This window comes from Coenobita brevimanus, chromosome 74 (assembly GCF_032717465.1).
Source record: "Coenobita brevimanus isolate Jiangsu-jjx chromosome 74, ASM3271746v2, whole genome shotgun sequence".
Lineage (NCBI taxonomy): Eukaryota > Metazoa > Arthropoda > Malacostraca > Decapoda > Coenobitidae > Coenobita > Coenobita brevimanus.
Window position 1 is genome coordinate 36,550,324 of NC_137027.1, and position 12,678 is coordinate 36,563,001.

Below are 12,678 nucleotides of genomic sequence, written 5' to 3' on the forward strand. Positions count from 1 at the left end.
TCTATATACCTAGGCTGCTTCCCCCAAGGAAAGGGAGGTAGCCGAGACAGGACGACACACTCCCCATTTACTCATCCATTCAAACACATTCATTCGCATCTTAGCCCCAAAGGGGAGAAGGGACAGATCCTCACCGCACCACACCGCACAAGGGTCAACTGAGCAGTGCAATCAGTGACATCCGCAGCAGGGCCAGACAGCAGAGCTGGTTTACCCCTGTCACATCATAATAGACCCATCCCCTTACCCGCACCTGACCTGACAAGCTGATAATAATAATAATAATGATAATAATAATATCGAGAGAGCAGGAACGCGTTACTGAATTTCCTTCCTCTTCTCTTCTCCGTTATCTGTTTTCCCTTGTTTTCATTTCTTTTTCTCCCATTTCTCCTTCTCCCTCCTTTCCATCCCTCTCACTTCCTTCCCTCTCTCTGTCTTCTTTTTCTTTCTTCCTCACGATGTTTCCTTCCATCCTTCCTTCATTCTCGTCTTCCCTCCACCTCACACCTTTTTTTTTTCCTACTCCTTCCTTCCCCTGAACCTCTCTTCATTCTTTCTTTCTCTTTGCCTTCCTTCCACCTTCTCTCCTCCCTTCCTGCGTATCTCTGGCTCACCGATTTCTCTTCACTTTTCTCCTTTCTTACATTCTCCTTCTCCTTCTCTTCTCTTTACCTCCTGTCTTCTCCTTCCTTCCTCACCCAACACCATCAGCATGTAATCCCTTTCTTCTCCAACCTTCTTTATCTGCCATTTACCTTTCCTTCTCTCTCTCTCTCTCTCTCTCTCTCTCTCTCTCTCTCTCTCTCTCTGATAATTAGATTGTATTATTGTCTGTTAAGGAAAAGCTGGATAATTAAGCAGTTTCTCTCTCTCTCTCTCTCTCTGATAATTAGAATGTTTTATTGTCTGTTCAGCAAAAATTTGGATAATCAAGCAATTCTCTCTCTCTCTCTCTCTCTCTCTCTCTCTCTCTCTCTCTCTCCCAACTACGCTAGAGATATATATAAGCGGCTCATATTTTCAGTCATTCTGGGATTTTCAGCCGACCTGCCTAAGTTTGCCCTGGCAGGTCTTAAGTTTTAATTAGTGCTCCCTGCTCCTTTTGGCAGGCGGATAGAAAACGGGACAAAGGGGAGAGAGAGAGAGAGAGAGAGAGAACGGTAGTAGATGAGATAATGGCAGAAATGCTATAAGTTAATGAAATGAGAGAGAGAGAGAGAGAGAGAGAGAGAGAGAGAGAGAGAGAGAGAGAGAGAGAGAGAGCGGTGGTAGATGAGATAATGGTAGAAATGCAAAATGTTAATGAAATGAGAGAGAGAGAGAGAGAGAGAGAGAGAGAGAGAGAGAGAAACAGTGGTGGATGAGAAAATGGCAAAAATGCAGTAAGTCAATGAAACAGAGAGAGAGAGAGAGAGAGAGGGCGTTGAAAGTAAGAGTGAGAAAGAAGGAAGACTAACAGACAACTTTAACAACGAGAACTATATTGATAACGAATATGTGGGAGAGAGGAAGAGGACTGTGAGAAAGTGTGAGAGGAGAGAGCGTGAAGACGGTGAGAATGTGAGAGAGGAGAGAGCGATATGGCTGTGAGAGAAGAGAGCAAGAGGAGACGGTGAGAGAATGAGAGCAGAGAGAGCGAGAAGGCGGTGAGAGTGTGAGAGAGGAAAGATCAAGGAGGGAGGAAGGAAAGGACGGAGAGAGAGAGAGAGAGAGAGAGAGAGAGAGAATTAACAGCTGCCTGATTACATAGACACACACACACCTTGAGAGCCTTACCTGATGGACAAGCCTTAATTAGTTCAGTAAATTTATCTCCCATGACAGAACTTAAAGAGAAGGATAGTGAAGCGGGACGAAGAATTTTGAAAGTTAGCCTCCTTGTTCAGAAAGAATTTTGTAATGAAGAAGTCTTAGATTATACTCCTTTCACCTTAACATGGCCCAGATTTTTGTTAATTTGCAGCTTATTTCATGTAGGTTATGTGAGAGACAGTACGAAGGCTCTACATCTTTTCCATAGCACTTCATTGTGACTAACATGATATTCTAGTTTTTTTTTTTTTTCAACTCAGTATTGAAGATGAGAGACGGCAATTGTAGTCCATTTTAGGTGAAGGTATGGAATAATCTGTAAGAAAGTGATGTAAAGTGTAAGGCTATTGACATTTGCACTGCCCATGAATATTCAAAGTTTCCATCACCCGCAAATAGCTTTTCTGGAATCTGTTGGCGGATTGTTCATGTTAATTTTGCTTCCACGGATTATTTTATTCAGATCTTTTTCTAGCAAAGATGTGAAGGGTTGGAAATTAAAGTTTTCGCTGCCCCAATCACTACAGAAAGGTCTCCCAGTGTGTGAATAAAGCTGTCAGAAACTTAACAAAAATATACGTCATTTAAGTGAAATGAGTTAACTAACGTGGACACTGATATCACCGCATTTCCAGTCCAGGCTTTTCCAGTACTTTTCATTGAACGAGGACATTGGTGAACATGGAACAGAACAACACAACACAACACTTAAGCTTGTGTTCACCTTCGCACACGAGACTACGGAGCACCTTTCCTCAGTAATATACTTTCCATGCTGCTCCTTAATATTTCCTAGAATGCTACCTAGATCGTTTTGTTACCATAGTTTTCACGAGCATATACAAGAAGATACTGAAGTGGAATGTCCAGAATGAATCGCTAAAGAAGAGGCGTTACGAAACTTTTAAAGCCCTCATACTTACTTTGGCCTTCAGGTGGGCTAGAATGTACAGAGACAACGCTAGTATTTACACAGTTTCACATTTTATCACAATTTTCGTAGAGAGAGAGAAAGAGAGAGAGAGAGATAATACCTGAGAACAAACGAGTGACCATCGGCTTAAATTATTGCCATTCTTGGCGAAGCGCCGGGTGGAAAGGGTGGACGAAGAGAGAGAGAGAGGGGGGGGGGACTGAAGATGAGTGTAAAAAAATGTATCAGAGGAAAAGGAGAGAAGAAAGAAATTAGAGGAATGAAACGTGAGAGAGAGAGAGAGAGAGAGAGAGAGAGAGAGAGAGAGAGAGAGAGAGAGAGAGAGAGAGAAACAAGATGAGTGTAAAAGAAGGTTATCGGGGGAAAAGGAGAGAAGAAAGGAATTAAAGAGGAGTGAAACATGAGAGAGAGAGAGAGAGAGAGGAGGAATTTAACTGATATAGGGGAAAAAAAAACTTAGGGGAGAGGACGACAACCAGAGAATGAGAGAAACAGATATATATAAAGAAAGAATTTGAGAGAGAGAGAGAGAGAGAGAGAGGGGGGGGGGACTGAAGATGAGTGTAAAAGAATGTATCAAAGGAAAAGGAGAGAAGAAAGAAATTAGAGGAATGAAACGTGAGAGAGAGAGAGAGAGAGAGAGAGAAACAAGATGAGTGTAAAAGAAGGTTATCGGGGGAAAATGAGAGAAGAAAGGAATTAAAGAGGAGTGAAACATGAGAGAGAGAGAGAGAGAGAGAGAGAGGAGGAATTTAACAGATATAGGGGAAAAAAAAACTTAGGGGAGAGGACGACAACCAGAGAATGAGAGAAACAGATATATATATAAAGAAAGAATTTGAGAGAGAGAGAGAGAGAGTAATGTCTGAAACGTGTGTCCATTTTCGAGATCTCGTTTGTGGGATATTACTTCTGTCTGCTTACACCGCGGTCTGTCTGTCTGTCTCCATGTATCCCTCTCTCTGTTTATCTGTCTGTATGTTAGTGTGTTTTATGTATTTATTTGTCTCTCTCTATCCATTATTCCACCCATCCCTCTGTCTGTCTGTTTGTCTGTTAACTTGTGTGTCTGTCCGCATATGTTGGTCTGTATGTTGATCTGTCTGCCTATAAGTCTGTTAGTCTGTGTCTGTTTTCCATTGTTTATGTCTGCCTATTAGTCTGTTAGTCTGTGTCTATTTACCATTGTTTATCTGTCTGCCTATTAGTCTGTCTGTCTGTTTACCTCTTTATTTATCTGTCTGCCTCTGTCTACCCATGTCAACAATACCCTCCCGAAATTTTGTATGTCTGTCTACGAGTATATCTATCTTGCTAATTATCTAGAAAGCAATCAATTAACAGTACTGATTTGTGCGTATCTGCTTTACTACCTGCCTGTTTTTATTATTTCTGTATTTATTTATTTATTAATTTTTTTATATATCTTTCATTGCTACATTGATTTACGTATAAGGTATCTATGGCATACCTGTGTATATTGTTTTTATCTACTAGTTTGTCTGTATTTGTCAGTCTTAATGATACTTGCTCTTGTTGACGACGACGACGACGATGATGATGGTGGGGGTGGGAGTGGTGATTGTGATGACGACAATAATGATAATAATGATGATGATGATGATGGTGGTGATGATGATGATATAACTGCACTGATGATAATGGTGAAAAAAAATCCATTAGCTCAAAAAAATTACCGATCACACTCAGTCCCTCAGTTCACCGTTCAGTCTTGGTCATGAATTTCGATACGCTTCATTACGGTACATAACGAGACAGTGAACGCTGACTTTCGAAACAGGTAATGCGATCTATGGAGCACCGCCGATTTTTCCATAATTTTGTGCGGGAGTTTTATTAATGTTCAGCTAAAAAGTAGAGCGATACCTTATTATCCCGAACTGTACCTATAAAAGAAAAAATATATATATAAAAGAACAATATTAACTACATCGTTCTTAAAACCACACGGGTCGCTAAGTAATCCTATTCTGTATATTACCATTCTGGAAAATATGGTTTCGATACTGCCATCTTTAGGCTTTGATGGGAATAGGAGTGGACAGTGGGGAGATATAATTGATAGAGATGGAGACGGGTAGATAGTTGCGTAGATAGATACATAATTAAAAAGAGAAATAGAGAAATAATGCGTACTGTATAAATAGATATGTATAGAGAATAGATAGTAAAGATAGATTGGTGGGTGTAGATAAACTGATAGATAAACAGAGTGAGAGAGAGAGAGAGAGAGAGAGAGAGAGAGAGGGTTAATGGAATACGTAATTTGTGGTCCCTAATCTCTCTCTCTCTCTCTCTCTCTCTCTCTCTCTCTCTCTCTCTCTCCATTTTAGTCTGCCTGTCCTCTGTCTGTATAAATCTAACTACTTCTTAGCTAGAGAGGATGTGGTGGTCAGATAGAAAAGTGATCCGAAATTCCAGTGGTTCCCAGCCTTTATTTTTGTTTGTTTATTTTTTTGGGTCACCCCCACCCCCCTCAGCCATGGTTCACATATTCAAGCCCCCCCCTAGCTTTAGTCAACATACCCCCCCCCTTCCTGTACCCACTTCCTGCCATCATCTGACTAAAAAGTTATTCCAAAATTATTATTTTTTATTATTATTTTTACCACACGTTCACGTGGACGTTAACCCAATTGAATACAGGTTGCATTTGCCCCTCTCCTGCAGTTCACTATCCTTCTACGATTCGTTATCCTTCTGCAATTCGCTATCCCTCCTGCAATTCGCTATCTTCCTCCTGCAATTCGCTATCCTCGTGCAGTTCGTTATCCTTTTGCAATTCGCTATTCTGCAATTAGCTATCCTTCTCCTGCAATTCGCAATCCTTCTGCAGTTCGCTATCCTTCTCCTGAGTTCACTATCCTTCTGCAATTCGCTATCCTTCTGCAATTCGCTGTCCTCCTGCAATTCGCTATCCCTCCTGCAATTCGCTGTCTTCCTTCTGCAATTCGCTATCTTCCTCCTGCAATTCGCTATCCCTCCTGCAATTCGCTATCTTCCTCCTGCAATTCGCTATCTTCCTCCTGCAGTTCGCCATCCTTCTGCAATTCGCTATCTTCCTTCTGCAATTCGCCATCCTTCTCCTGCAATTCACTATCCTTCTCCTGCAATTCACTATCCTTCTCCCGCAATTCATTATCCTTCTCCTGCAGTTCGCCATCCTTCTGCAATTCGCTATCTTTCTTCTGCAATTCACTATCCTTCTCCTGCAATTCACTATCCTTCTCCTGCAGTTCACTATCCCTTTTTTCGAGGGATAGGGAGGAAGGTGAGGAACGTGTATATTTTAACTGGTGTTTGCTCTGTCTTGCAATATAAGGTTTACTGGTACGGTATCTTTAATTTTCTCTTGGAACGACCAGATTAGAGAGAGAGAGAGAGAGAGAGAGAGAGAGAGAGAGATCAAGAAGGCGACCAGGCGACAGACATGAAGCAAACCAACATTTTACACTTGTACGAAGAAAATGTGCTTTGAAGACTGAAACAGAATATACGGTACTGAATATAAATCAGTAGTTCATCGTGACACACACACACACACACACACACACACACACACACACACACACACACACACACACACACACACACACACACACACACACACACACACACACACACACACACACACACACACACACACACACACTCCAATACACCTCTGCACCTTGTCCCCTCATTTGGTTCACAGTCCACATAACGTTCTTGCAATGACCATCATCCAGTGATGGATTGAAGGGAGAGAGAGAGAGAGAGAGAGAGAGAGAGAGACTGATGTCCATGTACCCTTCCCCCCCCCCAATGCTCTCCCTGCCTCTCCTCATTTTCCTTCTCCATCCCTCCTTGTCACTTCCTCTTTCCCTCTATCCATTTTTGTCGCCTCCTCTGTCTCCTTTTGTCCCTTCCTCTATCCATTTGTCACTCCCTCTGTCAACCTTCTCCCGCGCCTAAGGTTTCCCCTCCAGGGTGAATGGAATCGTCTAAAGGTAGGAGGAAGTACTAATGTAATGAGGCGTTATCACCTTCCCCCACGTACAGAGAGAGAGAGAGAGAGAGAGAGAGCACAACACCCAGGCCGTAATATTCACACTGGCGTAAAATTCACTGCCGTGGAAGGTCTTAATGAGAGGCGTATATGGCTCGCTAACGCCAAGCCAAAAATAATGAGGCCCGGAAATGTTCAGGTGTTTGTGTATTTGTGTGTTTAGCGGTAGTGATGATGGTGGTGGTGGTGATGATTAACGTATTGATATTGGTGATGGAGGAGGCGGATGCTATTATGGATTGTGTATTTGTAAATAAAAAACAGTTAATCACAGTAATAAACAAGAAAGATAAAACGAATGAAGCAGTGAAACGAAGCAGTGAACGACAACGAACAAAACAAGAAAACCAAAAATACACGAAAACCAAGGACGTAAGGAATATAGAAATAATCAGAGAACAAGCAGAAAGCGTAAATAAAACAGATTCATTTTAGCCTTTCTTCTAAACTGACACCACTCCATGTGTTCCTTTTTATCTGCTGGTGTCAAGTGGTCATACTTTGCGGGGGGAAAAAAAAAGTAGAGTCACAAGCAAAACAAAACTTGATTAGACACAGTAAGAACAGAAACGAAAAAAAAAAAAAAAGATGAGGAAAACAGAAGTAGGATATCAGGTACAACAACAGGACACAAGAGCAGAGCATCAAAATTTAAGCACTGAATACTCGCCTTTACAACACGAGAAAGACCTTGATTATTTTTTACGCTGCTCCCAGGTTTTTCTTGTTTCCTTTTTTTTTCTTCTTTTTTTAGCTTACCAAAACTCGCTGAGGAAAACAATACTGTAACAAAATGCTTATGTGTATTTCCTACCTTCTAGCACGTGACGGATCTTCAACTCTCTTATTCTCGCCATCGCCATACGATCTTATAAAGCTACTTAGTGGTGTATCGTTCTCATTACGTTAACCACCTCGATCCCGTGACGTATTCTGATGCGTGGTTCAGTCTACCTCCACACGATTTAATCCGTCTTTAAGGGGTCAGTGAAGGCTTTAATATTCCCCCCCCCCTCCCTCCCTTCCTCCATCGAAAAGTCTCTCCTAAATACAGTAAAAACTTTAGGAGATAGTAAGAATAAGGTATAGATTACGTCATCGGACTGAATGGGTAAGAATAATGGGAGGCCAAGGATGAGATGAGGGATGGAGTGGAGAGCTATATACAGTAAGAGAGGGGGGGGGGTGAGCTGGGACCAGGGCAGTGAAATGGCGGGGGACAGGGCGACATGGAGGCGATTTGTTTGTGGCTACCCCTTACGGGATTAAGGCATCTGGCAATAGATAGATAGATAGATAGAATTCTTTTACGACGTGAGGAATCTTGACTGTTTTATTCCTGTCATCGCCAGACGAAATTATTTAGCTAAGGAGTGGCTGTCCGTTTCTCTCTCTCTCTCTCTCTCTCTCTCTCTCTCTCTCCACTTACTACGTTTTATTCTGTTCAGTTCGATGACGTACCGGTATTACTTATTTTGATTTGCTGTCTCCAGATGGTTTTATTCACCTCGAAAAATCTCTGCCTTAGTGAAAAAATAAAGAATACTACACCAAAATCTTCCAGCTCTAAATCTCTTCTAAAGCGTCTGGATGTAGCAAGAATGAAAATAAAAACACGTTATTTAATTGAAGAGGGTAAGGATTTTTTTTTTTTTACCATTTTATTCTTCCTAACAAAATTCGTTTCTGTTCATACGTCTCTTCATTCGTTCTTTTAATTATTTCCTGTCTTGCTTCCTTCCTTCATTTTTTTTTTTTATTCCACTTCCATCTCCCCTTCCTTCCCACCTTTTCCCTCTCCTTCGCTTCCTTCTTTCCCTTCGTCTATTTTCTTTTCCTCATTTCCTTTCCATTCCCGTACCTCCTTCTCTCCTCACCCCCTTTCCTTCCTGTTTTGTCTTCTTCTTCCCTTTCCACCCCCCCTCCTCCGTCACTCCCTACCCCTCTCACCTCCCCTTCCTTCCATTTTCTCAACTCCGCCTTCTCTCTCTTCCCTTCTCTTCTCTCCCCCTTCCTCACCCCTCCCATCCTCGTTTCCCTCTCCTCACCGCCATAAGACTTAGTGCCATTTGCTTAATTCGACAAGTGAATTATACTTTTCTGCTAAATGTACTTACCTTTACTCCAGGTAAGAGAGAGAGAGAGAGAGAGAGAGAGAGAGGAAATGGTAAGACTGTTACGCTAAGTTAAAGCCGAGATTCGTAAACAGGAAAGGTTGAGGTGAAGGAAGGAAGGAGGGGGAAAGGAGAGGGAAAGGAGAGGGGAAAGAGGGTGAGGGGAAGGGAGAGAGAAAGCAGAGGGGAAAGAGGGTGAGGGGAAGGGAGAGAGAAAGGAGAGGGGAAAGAGGGTGAGGTGGGAAAAGTGGGGAAGAAGAGGGAGAAGGAGAGGAGGGTAAGGAGGGAGTTGGGGGGAGAATGGGGCGTGTGAAGGAGAAAAGGAAAGGGGAGAAGGAGGTGGGGGGTTGGGGAAGAGAGAATGCAGATGGGAGAATGTGGGCAGGGGGGAGAAGACGATGGAAAACAGGAAAAGGGAAAGGGAAGGTTGGGAGGGAAAGAGGGAGAGGTGGGAAGAGAAAGGGAAATGAGAGGGGTAAGAGAGAGACTTAATGAGAGAGGAGAGGGGAAAGAGGGAAACGTGGTGAGAGAAAAGAGGGGATATTACTGGGGGAGAAGGAGGGGAAGGAGGAAGTTGGGGGAAGAATGGAAGGTGCGGAGAGGAAAAGGAGAGAATTGGAGGAGAGGGGAGAATAGTGAATGAAGGAGGGGGAGAAGGGAAGGGAGGAGGTTGGGGAAAGAAGACAGGAGGGTCATGGAGATAAGAAGAAGAAAAGAAGAAGGGAAGGGAAAAATGGAGGTGAAGAGGAAGAGAGAGGAGAGGAAAGATTATGGATGGGAGAGAGATGGGGGAAAGGGGGAGAGAGAGAGAAGCAAGAAGAAAAAGGGGGGGAAGGGAGAAGGAAGGAGAGAGAATGGAACTACAGAGAAGAGGAGGAGAGAGGGGAAAAAAGAAAAAAAATGAAAGCTGACATCTTTTGAATGCTCTTCTTCCTGTCTACCGCCATTTTATTTCGGCCTAGGAAAGTTCTCTCGTACTGAATGGGTTAGTCAAAGCTGTGTTTATTATCCCTATTTCTAAAAGTCTTTCTCTCTCTCTCTCTCTCTCAAAAAAAAAAAAAAAAAAAAAATACAAAGAAATGTGTGCCTTTGAAGTGAAGTGCTTCGTGTCCACATGATAAGCATTTCTTCGTCGAACATTACATCGCATTACATTACATTACATTACATTACATTACCTTACCTTACATTACATTACATTACCTTACAGGGTCATCATCCCAGTACCCTGCCCCCACCCCCGACATAGCCCTTGTGTATGCGTAAGAAAAAAAAACAAAATAAAAAACAAAACAAAACAAGCCATCCCGGCCTAATCTCAGTGCCGTCTGTGAGTTGTATAAGACACTTCGTAATATCTCACTCTTATCGAGGTAGCATATTATACCTTGATATTCTCCTCAGTGTTTTATCTATCTATTCATCTATCTTGGACCTTTTATATTCTCCTCAGGGTTATATCTATCTGTCCATCTGTTATATCTATCTATCCATTTATCTTTATACCCTGATATTCTGCTCAGTGTTATATCTATCTGTCTATCTCTCTTGGACCTTGATATTCTCCTCAGTGTTATATCTATCTGTCCATCAATCTTTATACGGTACATGTTATTCTCCTCAGTGTTATATCGATCTATCCATCTATCTTTATACCTTGATACTTTCCTCAGTGTTACCTGTATATCTATCTATCCACCTGTCCGTCCATACATACATACATGTCGTAAAAATACCCCCGCTAATATCAATACACCAGTCCTGTATGAGACAGCTCTAGCATGTATTCAATATGGACGGTGGGTGTTAGCGCCGAAGTGGTGACATGTAGAGGTGTATGGTTTGTAGGAGGACTGCTGGGCCTTGATAGCAGGCTGTGAAGCCTATGCCCAGAGTCGGACACAAAAAAAAAAAAAAAAAAAAAAATACGTACAGACAGACAGACAGACAGACAAACACAGACAGATAGATAGATAGATAAATAGATAGATAATAGGCTATAAATATCGACATTATTTGCAGTGATAACGTACCACAAGATACTGAGGTGAAGTGTGTAGAATAAACTGCAGAGGGGAAAGCGCTACGAAATACGCGAAACCACCAGAAATAAGGGTCCCCGGGCTCAAGAAAGTTAGTGAATATCGCCTCTTGTTATTACATACCTCGGTCCAACACACACAGTGGAAGAAATCAGTTTAGCCAGAAGAAAAGCTCGTCAACGTCCATGCCATCTTGTCCTTCAGCGGGTGAGTGGAGTTGGCATCACTGCGTGCGTCTTGTGAGCGGAACTGGCAACGCTGTATGCAATGGGTCAGCCAGGAGGGTCAGTCGTTCGTTCTTTGTGGAAAATGGTCTCCGGTGATGCATTAATATTTACATATATTTACATAGGTGTGCATTTAATGTATTGTGTGTGTGTGTGTGTGTGTGTGTGTGTGTGTGTGTGTGTGTGTGTGTGTGAACAAAATAGCTAAAGCGGCTTATATCTGATTTGGTTTGGGGCACAGACAAGGAATTAATTTTTAAAAGAATGGGTCAGAGGCCAAGGTCACATTGGAAGGTCAACTTAAATAACATTAATCCCGGAGACCAAAATTTAAGGTTTTAGAGTAAGGCAAGGGTAATGTATCATTTTTGACAATAATCACTCAAAGGTCACGGTCGCAGGACAAGGTCAAATGTTCAACTCAGTAACTTAATTTTCTTGTACATAGAGGAAACTGTGAGTAATTAATGCTCAACCAAGGATGAGGATTCGACTTAGAGAACATGTCAAAAGTCAAGGTCACAGGACAAGGCCAACTTAGACAACTCTGATCTAATGTGGACTTTATATTGTGACAGGAATGAGGGTCAGACAAGCATGAAGCCATGAAGTGATTCGATTATTGAAATAGTAGGTCGAAGGTCAAGGTCACAGTGCAAAGTAAAATGCTGGATCCTTAGACATGCCGTAATAGCCCTTGTTGTTGTTGTTTTTTTCATCTTTTTCCGTTTTTGTGATAGCCTCCTTCTCTTTCCTTTGCCCTGTCTTTTCTTCTCCCCCACTTTATATATATATATATATATATATATATATATATATATATATATATATATATATATATATATATATATATATAAAATGCAGTAGCATGTTCTGATATTTTTGCTGGCTCTGCCTCTCTCTCTCTCTCTCTCTCTCTCTCTCTCTCTCTCTCTCTCTCTCTCCTCCTCCTCCTCCTCCTCCTCCTCCTCCTCCTCCTCCTCCTCCTCCTCCTCCTCCTCCTCCCTCTCCCCTCCTTCCTTTCTTCTTTACTGGTCAGCCGGACGAGGCAATCAGTTGGTCTTCTGGAAACTTGCGACCGACTGATGACTAGGGTATACATGTATGTATTCTGCTCTCTCTCTCTCTCTCTCTCTCTCTCTCTCTCTCTCTCTCTCTCTCTCTCTCTCTCTCTCTCTCTCTCTCTCTCTCTCTCTCTCTCTCTCTCTCTCTCTCTCTCTCTCACACACACACACACACACACACACACACACACACACACACACACACACACACACACACACACATATATATATATATATATATATATATATATATATATATATATATATATATATATATAATAGAATATGTATGTATATAACCTATACATATATGTAAATTATGTCTGCATTATATTTGTATGTATATGCTTATTACGAGCGAGCGAGCAAGCGTAGCGAAGCGATATGTTTACGTTCAGCTGAGGAATGAGCGG